At 46.8% G+C, this 11,913-nt stretch overlaps 1 protein-coding gene across 8 annotated transcripts in view; it reads right to left on the bottom strand.

Moving 5' to 3' along the window:
- LOC105418562 (WW domain-binding protein 11-like) overlaps window positions 1-11,913 on the bottom strand; it is a 1,118,483-nt gene that overhangs the window by 704,978 nt on the left and 401,592 nt on the right. The gene's annotated exons all lie outside the window — the stretch shown is intronic.

The raw sequence follows: 11,913 nt of genomic DNA, 5'->3' as shown, positions 1-11,913 counted from the left end.
CTTCTCTTGAAGACATTTCGCCTTCTATCCAGAAGGCTTCTTCAGTTCTGAGTGAATGTGTTTTTATTCCTCATTCTCTGTAAGGTGTGACCCCCTCACCCCACACACTGCCACTAACAGCCTCATTACCATAACAAAATGAGTGATTAGTGTATTCGGGAAAAGTGGTCAGGCCAAATGGCCTCTGTGTGGGTCTTCTACGTAGACAGAAAAATGCTGGGACTTCTAGTGTTAAAAGAAAAAAACTGGAACAATCAAACATGGGAACAGAACCTGGATTTTTTTTTTAAAAAAAAGACCTAAACAAACTAAAGAAAAATATCTCCTAAAGCAGCAATTGAAGAGTTGATTTTGTTCAGCTTCTTTTGTAAAGACTAAAAACCAAATATCCATAGCGCTCCGTTCACAGCCTTGCATATCTCAGCTTTAGTGGACGGCGAGTCCCAGCTGGTTGGGGCTCTTGTTCTGGGTAGGGGGGGCTAAGGTCTGGGGGTGGGGCACGCTTACATGGGGGCATCATCAAGACCTGTGCGTAGGTCAGTTTGGAGCCCACCTGAAAAGTCAGAGCAGAAGGATTTAGTTTCCACCTTGAGCATCTTTGAACAGGTCTGCTATAACCTGGGGTATTTGTCCTGTCGGGGGTCTTAAACCCGATAAATGTTGATGTGTCTGTGACCAATCAGGACATTCACTTTATGAATGAGTAACATGAATGGACACAATTAAATCGAGCATCAAATTAAGCATCAAAAACAAGTCAACACCCAAAACTTACTTGCTGTCCTGGCGGATGAGCTGGTTGGTGGTCGGCCTTGGTCTTTGATCTCTGCTCCAGACCCCTGAAGAGGAACAGGTCTCAGGTGTTACCAAGTGCTCCACCAGTGAAATAAAGTGTGAGCGAGGGTGGGGGCCATAAACTTACCGATTCAACATTGGCCCACAATTCTGAGCCTTGGAGGGCTGGAGCTCCAACACTGGCCCTGGGGTGTCCACACCGCCCCCCCCTGGGGGAACTCAGCCTTGGGTGTGCCCTGGGTCCACACCGTTGCCTTGGGCTTGTCCCCGCTGTCGCCCCCTTCAGCTATCACCCGCCGCTCAGGACAGACGGAGTGAATCTTGGAAGATGGAGTGGAAGCATCTCCACCAGCACCAGGGGGCAAAGTTTGAGTGCCAACATGGTGACGCTCAGGTCTCGGGGGGCCCAGGTCTTCGGGTGTGTTATAAAAGCAAATTGAGACTGAGGGACCATCGCCCTCATCTCGGCTTGGGATTTTCCTTACGCGGGAATTCACAGGAAGCCACGGACGTTGGAGCTCCACATTGTCCTGCCAGTCAATCTGGGATTTGGTGAATCCACGGTGAGTTTGTTGACCGATATGTGGCGAGGATCCCGTGGTCAGACGCACATTGACCTCGCTCAATAGAGACAGTTCAGGAGGTGGTGGTAATAAACCAGTTTCTGGTTCAGGAAGTGGTGGTAATAAACCAGTGTCTGGTTCAAGAGGTGGTGGTAATAAACCAGTGTCTGGTTCAGGAGGTGGTGGTAATAAACTGGTTTCTGTTTCAGGAGGTGGTGGTAATAAACCAGTGTCTGGTTCAGGAAGTGGTGGTAATAAACCAGTGTCTGGTTCAGGAGGTGGTGGTAATAAACCAGTGTCTGGTTCAAGAGGTGGTGGTAATAAACCAGTTGCTGGTTCAGGAGGAGGTGGTAATAAACCAGTTGCTGGTTCAGGAGGAGGTGGTAATAAACCAGTTTCTGATTCAGGAGGTGGTGGTAATAAACCAGTGTCTGGTTCAGGAGGTGGTGGTAATAAACTGGTTTCTGGTTCAATAGGTGGTGGTAATAAACTGGTTTTCAGAACTGTGGATGGACCAGACTCATCTGTTGGACACTGGTTCTGCTCTTGCTCGAGATCATCAGCATCGATGGGACGGATGCAGCTGTGGGTCTTTGTTTTGAACGCCTGATGTGGATCCGTCAGTACAACACGGACCTCCTCGCCGTCCTTATCGTCGTGTTGCGGTTCTGGATCTACCATCGGCCTCTGCTGGTCACCTGATGCCTCAGTCACCATGAAGGCAACGGACGGTGGCCCAACAAGAGTTGACTGGACCGGTTTGGACGGCTTTGACCCATCGAGAGTGTTTTCCTCTCCGTCTGTGCTCAGTCTGGGCAGCGCCACACGGGGATGTGATTCCAGGGGTTCCTCACATGTGCCACTGCCGTCTCCTTTAACCTCCTCATCCAAGCATGCATGCTGGGTTACTGCGGAGGTGTGCTGCCTCAGCTCCACCGTCTTCGTGCTCCGTCTAACGAAGGGTGGGAGTTCTGGCAGACTGCTGTCGCTGTCGCTGTCACTCCACTCGTCAGAAGAAGTACTACAGGAACAGCCCATCTTCTGCAGCCTGAAGCAGAAACAACAAAAAGCCACTGCCATGACCACACACACTCTAACAGTCATGAACAGATCCGTTCGCTGCTCCAGCCTCGTGGAGAAAGAGGAAAGTCCCGCCTCGCCCCCTCCCCAGCCCAGACTAGCACAGGTGAGGGGCTCACGCCCCCGCCAGTCATCAGGGCGTTTAGACTCTGGTAGAGCTGCCAGCAGAGCTCAACTTGATCCCAACCATCAACTCCCAGTTACTGACCTTTGGACCTTTAACGCGTGTGCACGTCAGTATGTAGATTGTCTCTCTTGGAGGGTGATGCTCGGTGGAAGGATCGAAGAATGAGGGGCAGATCTGATGGTGGTTTCAGCTCAGCTAACGGGTAATGTCTGTAGGTGCAGCAGCAACACTTTAATATGAAGACTTTTTACAACCCAAAATGGCCTTTTATCTGTGATGACCTCACAAAAATAATCTCATGCGAAGTGTTTAAAGCTGCTGTGCATCAAAGCCACAAACGTAAATGTGTGAGTGGGTTAAATCGCTGCATATATGACGTACTGTAAAATTTGTTCTGAAAATAATTAAATATTGTGATTTTACCCCACCGTGTCCCAAATTATTACCCAAATATTTTGCTATGATTCTTCTACGATGGTGATGCAACCGTTAAGCATTAAACTGAATGTTAAACATCTTGACAGCTCATTCCAGTCCAACATTGGAGCCCTTCTTTGAGAGCAGCTTCACAATGCTCGTATCCAATAAACTGGTGTTTCTGGACAGTTTGATCAATTTCTTGGCAGGATGTCAGAATATCCTCCCAGTTTTGAGACCAGTCTCAATCATCCAGGTCAGAGTTATTGAGACCAGTCTCAATCATCCAGGTCAGAGTTATCCTAATAAGAGCTCTGCGTCCACTGGACGCATCACGCACACCCCCGAGGCAATAGAGACCACAACCACCAGAGGACACAAAGCTCAGCATCGAGGTCCACAGAACACCCACACACAGATCAGCACCTCCCACTGGACTCTCACCACCCACTGGAACACAAGTTGGGTGGAATCAGAACCCTATAACAGGGCTAAAGAAGTAGCCACCACAACCCCAGGCAGGAAGAAGGAACAGGATCATCTCAGAACATGTGGTTACCCAGACTGGGCCTTCAGAGACCTGCAAACAGGAGGATACAAGCACCACCACATCTCTATTTAAAAAAAGGATATAAAAACGTTTATTGCGAGTTTTGTTCAGTAACATTCAACTGCTGTTGTTTGGATCAACTATTTAGATAAAAGAATGTAATTTGCGTAGTAGCTTGGAAAGCAGTGTATTAGCTTAAAGTTAATACACCGATGACACGCCACAAAGACGTGAAAGCCCCCAAAACACATTTAAAGGTGGATGGAATGTGAAACAGCACAGAAAATTATCATTATTTTTATAATTGACAACTGGCTGTAGTGCACCTTACTGTCCACTAGAGGGAGACAGTAACTCATACATTTCTATTAATCTAATTTAAATCGAACAGAAACTGCTGCTATAATCGCTGCTGACCTTCCCCCTCTTCATCTTCCTCATCTCCCCCAGGATGGTGCAGTTGATTACACAATATATATCTCCATTTTCCACACCTGTACTTCATCCATTTCAGCCATTTGGTAGCATGAGAAATTGCAGAAATTGCATTCTCCATGTGGTGTATTGATTAACAACCACAGAGATAGTATAGAACTGTTTATTTGGACTGTTGGATATCTGTTATCCATTTCAATGTGAGCTCTGTGAGAGTTGTTATAGCGCACATGCGCATTGCACTTCGCACCTGGTAGTTGATTGAGTAAACGAAGAAGCAGCACGTCGGTGTCCTGTCTTATCAATACATATCATTAGCGACGAGGATAAATTTTCATTTTCTTAACGGGGAAGGAGAGACACACGGTGTCGTTACTAGTGAGTACAATGGCCCAGTATGGAGATTAAGGGGCGTGTTTAAGGTGGAAAAGGAGCCGTGGAAGGCGTACGTGGAGCAGCTAGAACAGTTTTTGGAAGCTAACGACGTAGCCGAAGGGAAGAAAGTGGCTACGCTGCTGAGTGTAATGGGCGCAACTATGTACGGACTTTTAAGAAACTTAGTGCAGCCCAATAAGCTAAAAGACAAGACGTTTGATGAGATAGTAACTGTTTAAAAGGAACATTTTGAGCCCAGGCCGCTGTTGGTAGCAGAAAGGTTCCGCTTCAACCGGTGCAACCAAAAAGCTAACCAGCCAGTTGAAGCAGTGTGCCGCCAACTGTGAGTTTGGCACCAACCTGGACGCATCGCTACGAGATCGGTTCGTCAGTGGAATGCGGATTGAAGCCTGCACGAGGAGACTGCTCTCCGAAAATGATCTCACGTTTGCCAAAGCGTGTGAGATCGCCCTCAACATGGAGACGGCCGACAGAGACGCACGTCAGCTGAGAGGGATGGAGAGCGAGACGGTGGGAGCTGCCAGTGCCAGCGTCCACAAGGTGAAGCTGCAAGGAGCCAGGAGCTGCTACAGGTGCAAAGGGAAAAATCCCCATGCAAAGGATTGCCATTTCAAAGAGACTAAATGCCATTATTGTGGAAAGATAGGACACATCAAAAAGGCATGTCGTTCCAAGGCGAGTGCAGAGCGCACACGACCAAGAGGAACTGGTCAGCTAAAGACAAACACTAAACATGTGACAGCTGAAGAAGATTCAGATCTTGAAATGTTCACTGTTTTAGGGTTAGGGGTCGTCACAGGTGAAGATGCTGATACCTACAAAGCAACATTCTCATTCAATGATGTAGACTTAGAGATGGAAATTGATACTGGGGCCAGGAAGAGTGTAATTTCCAAGGCAGTTTTCACACATGCCATTAGAAAAAGCTAAGGTTAAACTCAGAGCTTAGCTTAACCTATTTTAGGGCAGATCACAGTGACGGTGGGCTATCAGGGCCAGTCAGCTGTTTTGCCACTTGTTGTTGTCAAAGGACATGGAGCCAGATTATGTGGTAGAGATTGGTTAAACCAAATTAAGCTGAACTGGGCAGAGATCAAGTATCTAAATCAGGGGTGGGGAACCTCCGGCCTCCGGGCCGTATACGGCCTACGAGACCATTTCTACCGGCCCGCAACGCAATAAGATTTTTATATTTTATATGTGCACTTATACAGTGGGACCGTTCGCTAAACTCCGCGAGCTGCGAGTAGCAGCGGTAGCGTATTTTTGCCTTTCGTATCCTGAAATTTCTTTCGTAACGAGGAAATATTTTCCCGTTTTCTGAGATAAAACAGACGGTTATGTTATGTCCGAGTCAAGGTCAGGGTCAGTGAACACAGCATGTGATGTACGTAGTGGGCTGGACTGATTGACACTGACGAAAAATGCTTAGCGAAACACGCTAAACTCGACGAGTTGAAAGGACAGATGAGTTTGGATAAAATTAACGCTCTTCGTCGGAGTTTGGAGGCTCAACAAGCAGCTTTCACACGACCATGTACCGACAGAGAGAATATTACGCGTGCAAGTTTTGTGGTGAGTGAATTAATAGCCACGAAGCTGAAACCTCACGCCGAAGGAGAGTTCGTGAACGCGCCTCGTAGCCGCCGCTGAGGCGCTCGCGCCGTACAAAGTAAAATTGTTTCAAAGCGTGAATTTTTTTTCGTGAATAACTATTGAACTAAGACATATATTGTTATGATTCCAGTGGCCAACGGTATGTTTTTATGGTCAAGTATATGTGGGACTAATATTTATGGTGGAAATCACAATATGCCAGGAATTGTTGCGCTTGGCGGAGGTCTGCGCTCTTCGAGTGCTTTCTAGTTGTTGTTGTTGTTGTTGTTATTGTCTTTATCTTTCTTTCTTTTCATTCATTTTCTTGATTATCTTGTTGTATTGCAGTTTTTGTGAGTAGAGGCCTCGAACAGGCCCTTACGGGTCTCTTGCCTCAACTCTGCACCTGTTTTTATTGTTTTGTATGATCATGAAAACATATTTTACTTGTCATTTTATTCTATTTTTATGGTGATTTTTATATGCATGTGTGCTAAATAAATAATTCAAACTCAAATGCAGCAATCATGAGACTTAGTAACACAGTGGTTATAGACTTTTTTTTTTGTCTTTTTTTTGCATCCCCAGGTATGTGTTCATAATAGTATGGCCCTCGGAGGACTTTATAAAAATTAAAATGGCCCTCGATATGAAAAGGGTTCCCCACCCCTGATCTAAATGAACCCAAGTGTAGCTCACTTGAGGAGATGCTCAGTAAATATTCTGAGGTGTTTAATGATGAGTTAGAGACACTCAAAGACATTAAAGCCTCAATCATAGTGGAGGCTGATGTGCCTCCTAGATTATGCAAACACAGGCCCCTCCCACTTGCAATGAAGGAGAGTGTTGAAAAAGAGCTCAAAAGGCTGGAGGAAGCTAATATTATATCTCCAGTTAAGCATAGTGAGTGGGCAGCACCGATAGTCCCGGTGGAAAAAAAAGATAAGTCACTTCGCCTGTGTGGCGATTACAAGGTGTCAGTTAACCAGGCACTTGAAACAGACAGTTACCCCTTACGTGTAGAGGAGCTTTTAGCAACCCTTAGTGGGGGTAAGATCTTCTCTAAAATGGACTTAGCATCAGCTTATCAGCAACTTTTGCTTCACGACTATAAGGTGCACCTAAAACACTGAGATTTTCTCAAAAACCGACGGTGCGCCTTATAATATGGAGCGGCTTGTGTGTGGACTGAGTTCCAAAATCTACTGTGCGCCTTTGGTGGGTGCAGTACGGTAAACGCTCCACCCATCGATTAGCGGCACACCTACGCGTAAGGATCCCCTAAAATGGCGCCGGTCAAGCGAGACGCGTATGAATGAGGCTTATTTTAAACTGCAGGCCATCGAATATGCGGCTGAAAATGGCAATCGAGCAATCTTAGTGTTTTCGCTTTATGAGGAGGCGGCATCTCTCCATACGCGCGAGGACAACGGATGTTCACTCTCTGACTATCAGGAGTGAACAGGAAGTGGTTCTCGACTTCAAGAGGTGGAGCTAGTTGACCCCCCCTAGGAGTGAGGCGGAGAGTCAATCCTCACTGAACTTTTTCTCACTTTCTAAAGTGACAGCTTTTATCAGGAGAAGAAACAGAACACACAATTGCTCTCTCCTTTTTAGAGCAGCGTTGAATTGTATAATGTTCATTCGTTCGTTTTCTCCGGCTTATCCAGATCCGGGTCGCGGGGGTAGCAGCTTCAGGAGGGATGCCCAGACAGCCCTCTACCTGGCCACTTCCATCAGCTCCTCCGGGGGGACTCCTAGCTGCTCCCAAGCCAGGCGAGAGATGTAATCTCTCCACCTAACCCGCTTCACACTCGGTCGCGAACCGTTCCAGCATTTGTGGGAGGTCCCTGCTCGATGGCGCCAGAAGAACTATGTCATCCACAAAAAGCAGCGACGAGATCATCCGCCCACCGAACTCGACAACCTCCCCTCCCCGGCTGCGCCTAGAAATTCTGTCCATAAAAGTTAGGAACAGAACCGGTGACAAAGGGCAGCCCTGGCGGAGTCCTACCCTCACTGGGAACGAGTCCAACTTACAACCAGCTATCCGGACCAAGCTCCTGCTCCTTTGGTACAGGGACTTATCAAGGGACCATCCACCCCATACTCTCGGAGCACCCCCCACAGGATGCTCCTGGGGACCCAGTCATAAGCCTTTTCCAAGTCCACAAAACACATGTGGACTGGTTGGGCAAACTCCCAACTCCCCTCAAGCACCCCAGCAAGGGTAAAGAGGTGATCCGTGGTTCCACGACCGGGGCGAAACCCACATTGTTCCTCCTCAATCAGAGGTTCAACTATCAATCTAATCCTCTTTTCCAGCACCCTGGCATAGACTTTCCCAGGGAGGCTGAGGAGTCTGATCCCCCTATAGTTGGAACACACCCTCTGGTTCCCACTCTTGAAAATAGGGACCACCACCCCGGTCTGCCAGTCCAAGGGCACTGCCCCCGATGTCCACGCAATGGGTGTGTGGCAATAAAGCTTATTTATTTTTGCCTTATGCATGGACTGGATGTTGCTACATGACAGCATTGAAACTGCCGCATGAGGTTTTTGCACTCAGTACAACCCCGCCTTCATGTGACAATTCTTCTACCAGCAGTTTGCTTCGGGTGCCAGGAGAAGAAGAGAACTTGTACAATTTCACAATCTTGAATCTCTTCATTGGAGAATTAGTCTAGGAGGAAAATGGGGTATTGGTTTGCTTCCGTTTTATGGTGTTGTATTTCTTGCCGAACACATCGACAATATTACTTACACCTTGTGGGGTTTTGCTAATGAAACGATAAGAAGCTTTGAACATCTCTCCAACACTCAGAGGAGTCACAGACTCATGACATGGCTTTAGATTACATCTTGGCCAAAGGAGGTGGTTTGTTGTGTCTTTGAATTTGACAGGAGATGCCTGCTATACTTTGATTCCGGACAATGGTGATAATATAACGAGCGTGATTGATGCTTTGGAGAAAATAAGAGATGCATTTGGTCCGTCTGAAGGCGCAGGAACATCAGCGACGGCCTGGCTCCAGGACAAATTTGGTCCAGTGGGAGCTATGTTGCTTCAGGTTCTCAGTGCAGTCGTAGTGTCACTAGGTGGGATGTTTTGTTTTTGTACCCTGTCATTAGCTTGTGCCAAGGTGATGATATTGCCTTGGATTGGTGTGGTGTTGCCCGGCCGATCAGACCCAGATGCCGCTCTTAAGCGATAAAGCTTCGGTTGATTGAAATGAAGACGTTTCTGACAACATGGTTGATAAATATCCAGTGTAACTGAGTGAGATATATTTTTATGCTATCCTTTGCACTTAATGATGTTTATGTTTTTCTTCCGTTGTGATACCGGTGACAAGGGGGGAAATGATCATATAACTTACTTAATTGTGTTACTCATGCTTTGATATGTTTGTATTTTACTCCTTTTAATGAAATTGATGTTGTGTTGCAAGAAAACTGGCACCTCTCTTCTCTGTTTCCAGGACAGTAGTTGGAGATCTGTGTTGGGGTGACAACTACTGTATGTTCGAATGGACTCAGAAATTCATTCATGTTCCATATGTGCTCCTGATTTAATGTCTTGTTTTTCCCCTATGGGGAGTTGCTGTGAAGGAGTCCAAGGGCCCACAGGCTCCTGGGTTCTCGTCTAACAGACTGGACTCTATACAATTTGGTTGGCTATATTGTGTTATGAGGTCATCAGAAAAGAATGTTTTTACTTACGACCATATAAAAGGGGCTACCAAACTAAGCACTTTGGAGATCTTCACCATCAGGACCAGGAAACCTCCCTCGGACAGACTGCAGCGTCCGACTGGTACCTGACTGTTCTCTCCAATAAACATCTCTTAAAACCAAGTCTGTGTCTACGAAGATTCCTTTCTCCTCAGCACATCTCAACGACCACCAGACGCGATTTACCACACTGGATTATGAGAGGAGTCCAGTGAAAATGAGTCCATGGAAAATGACTAGCTCTAGGCCTTGAAAAACCTTATGGCAAACCATCCAGCGCCTCAGGGGGAGGAAGCAGTGCTCTTCCAACACTGTTTACTGTGCAGATGGGGAGCCGCCGACCTCAACTGGGATATCGTCAGACTGTGGAAGCAACACTTTGCTTTTACTTACCTTCCACTGAGGAATCAGAAGCTGGCAATTCCAAGATGGACTCTGCCATCACCTTAGCGGAAGTCACCAAGGTAGTTTGTAAGCTTCTCGGTAGCAAGGTGCCAGTGGAAGATGAGACCTGCCCTGAATACCTCAGGTCTCTGACACGCCTGTACAGGATCACATGGGGGGGGGGTTGAGGGCAGTGGCACTGGAGTGGTAAACTGGGGTGGTGGAACCTCTTTCAAATATGGGGATTTGAGGGTCTGTCCCTAGTGCAAATGTCCTAAGTGCAAATGACTGGTGCAAAATCCGCACTGTCCAAGTCCGTCTCTCCCCTTTCATTCTGATCACCACTGTCTTTTCCGTCAGGAGTTTACCAAGAGTTGTACACATATATCAACCGCCGGACCTTAGAAGCCATCGGCCGATGTCCTCTTGGCTACTCAATCTGATTTCTTCTGCTCTTAAGCTTTTTGTATTTACATTGACATCTTCTTGATTTCAGTTATCTTTTGATTTCAGCTCCAAAACACACAAAACCCTCCTTCCTACCCATAGTTATGCTTGTCTCCATTCTTCAAACTACTGCATCAAATGCGTTTTAATAGCCACGACGGTGACCAGGAAAAGTCTGTCCTCTTGCTTCCACTCAGAAATATCAAGCAGCTAATCAGAATGCAAGAACGCTGAGGATCTTCAGGTTTAAGTTGTTCCAAATCTGCACCTAACAAATACTCTTAGATAGAATGTCAAAGATCTCCTATAATATACACAACTGTCACCCGATACTACTATAAAAGATACAGCGAAAAAAATATGACTATCGGCCAAGACCATTGGTATAGTCTTCCACAAAGGTTTCTCTAGTGGGATTCACTTTTCCAAATGTAGTCAAAGTTGACTTTGTTGGTGGTGTTATTTACTTTGTTGGACATGAAGAGAGAGACATCTGTGAAAAAAAAAATCTGTGAAAGAAATCTGTGTGTGAGTTTCAGACAATGTGCAGTACGACGCGCTCTTGCTTACAGGCCATTTTAATACAAAACTTTTCTGATAATAATGATTAAAAAAACTTTAAAAATGATTTAAGTTAAAACCACTTTGTTACACAGACACTTTGTACTGTACAAAAACTGAAGACAAACTCAAGTAAACCAAACTTTCAGCACCAAATTGGCTTTTTTGTAAGCTGGAAAATATGCAGCAGTTAATCTTGATGCAGATGAACCGACAGGTGGGTTGAGCGCTAACCCAAACCCTAACCCCCTAACCCTAACCTCCTAACTCTCTAACCCTAACCCCCTAACCCTAACCCGAACCCCCTAACTCTCTAACCCGAACCCCCTAACCCTAACCCGAACCCCCTAGCCCTCTAACCCTAACCCGACCCCTAACCACCTAACCACCTAACCCTAACCTCCTAACCCTCTAACCCCACCCCTAACCACCTAACCCCCTAACCCTAACCTCCTAACCCTCTAACCCCCTAACCCCAACCCCCTAACCCTAACCCCAATCCGACCCTAACCCTAACCCTAACCCCCCTAACCCCTCTAACCACCTAACCCTCTGACACCATAACCCTCTAACCCTAACCCGACCCCTAACCACCTAACCCTAACCCTAACCCTCTAACCCCCTAACCCTCTAACCCTAACCCCTAACCCCAATCCGACCCCTAACCCTAACCCGACCCCTAACCCCCTAACCCGACCCCTAACCCCCTAACCCTAACCCGCCGAGCCCACCTGTAATGTTCAGAACAGTCAAAGCTGTGGTCCGTTCACCTCTGGCGTCTGCACGCTCCTAAGCAGGAACAAGCACTTCCTGCTACCAGGCGCTCC

Source organism: Takifugu rubripes, chromosome 19 (assembly GCF_901000725.2).
Source record: "Takifugu rubripes chromosome 19, fTakRub1.2, whole genome shotgun sequence".
Classification (NCBI taxonomy): Eukaryota; Metazoa; Chordata; class Actinopteri; order Tetraodontiformes; family Tetraodontidae; genus Takifugu; species Takifugu rubripes.
The sequence above is the reverse complement of the archived record's forward strand: the minus strand, read 5'-3'. Positions and strand labels throughout refer to the sequence as shown.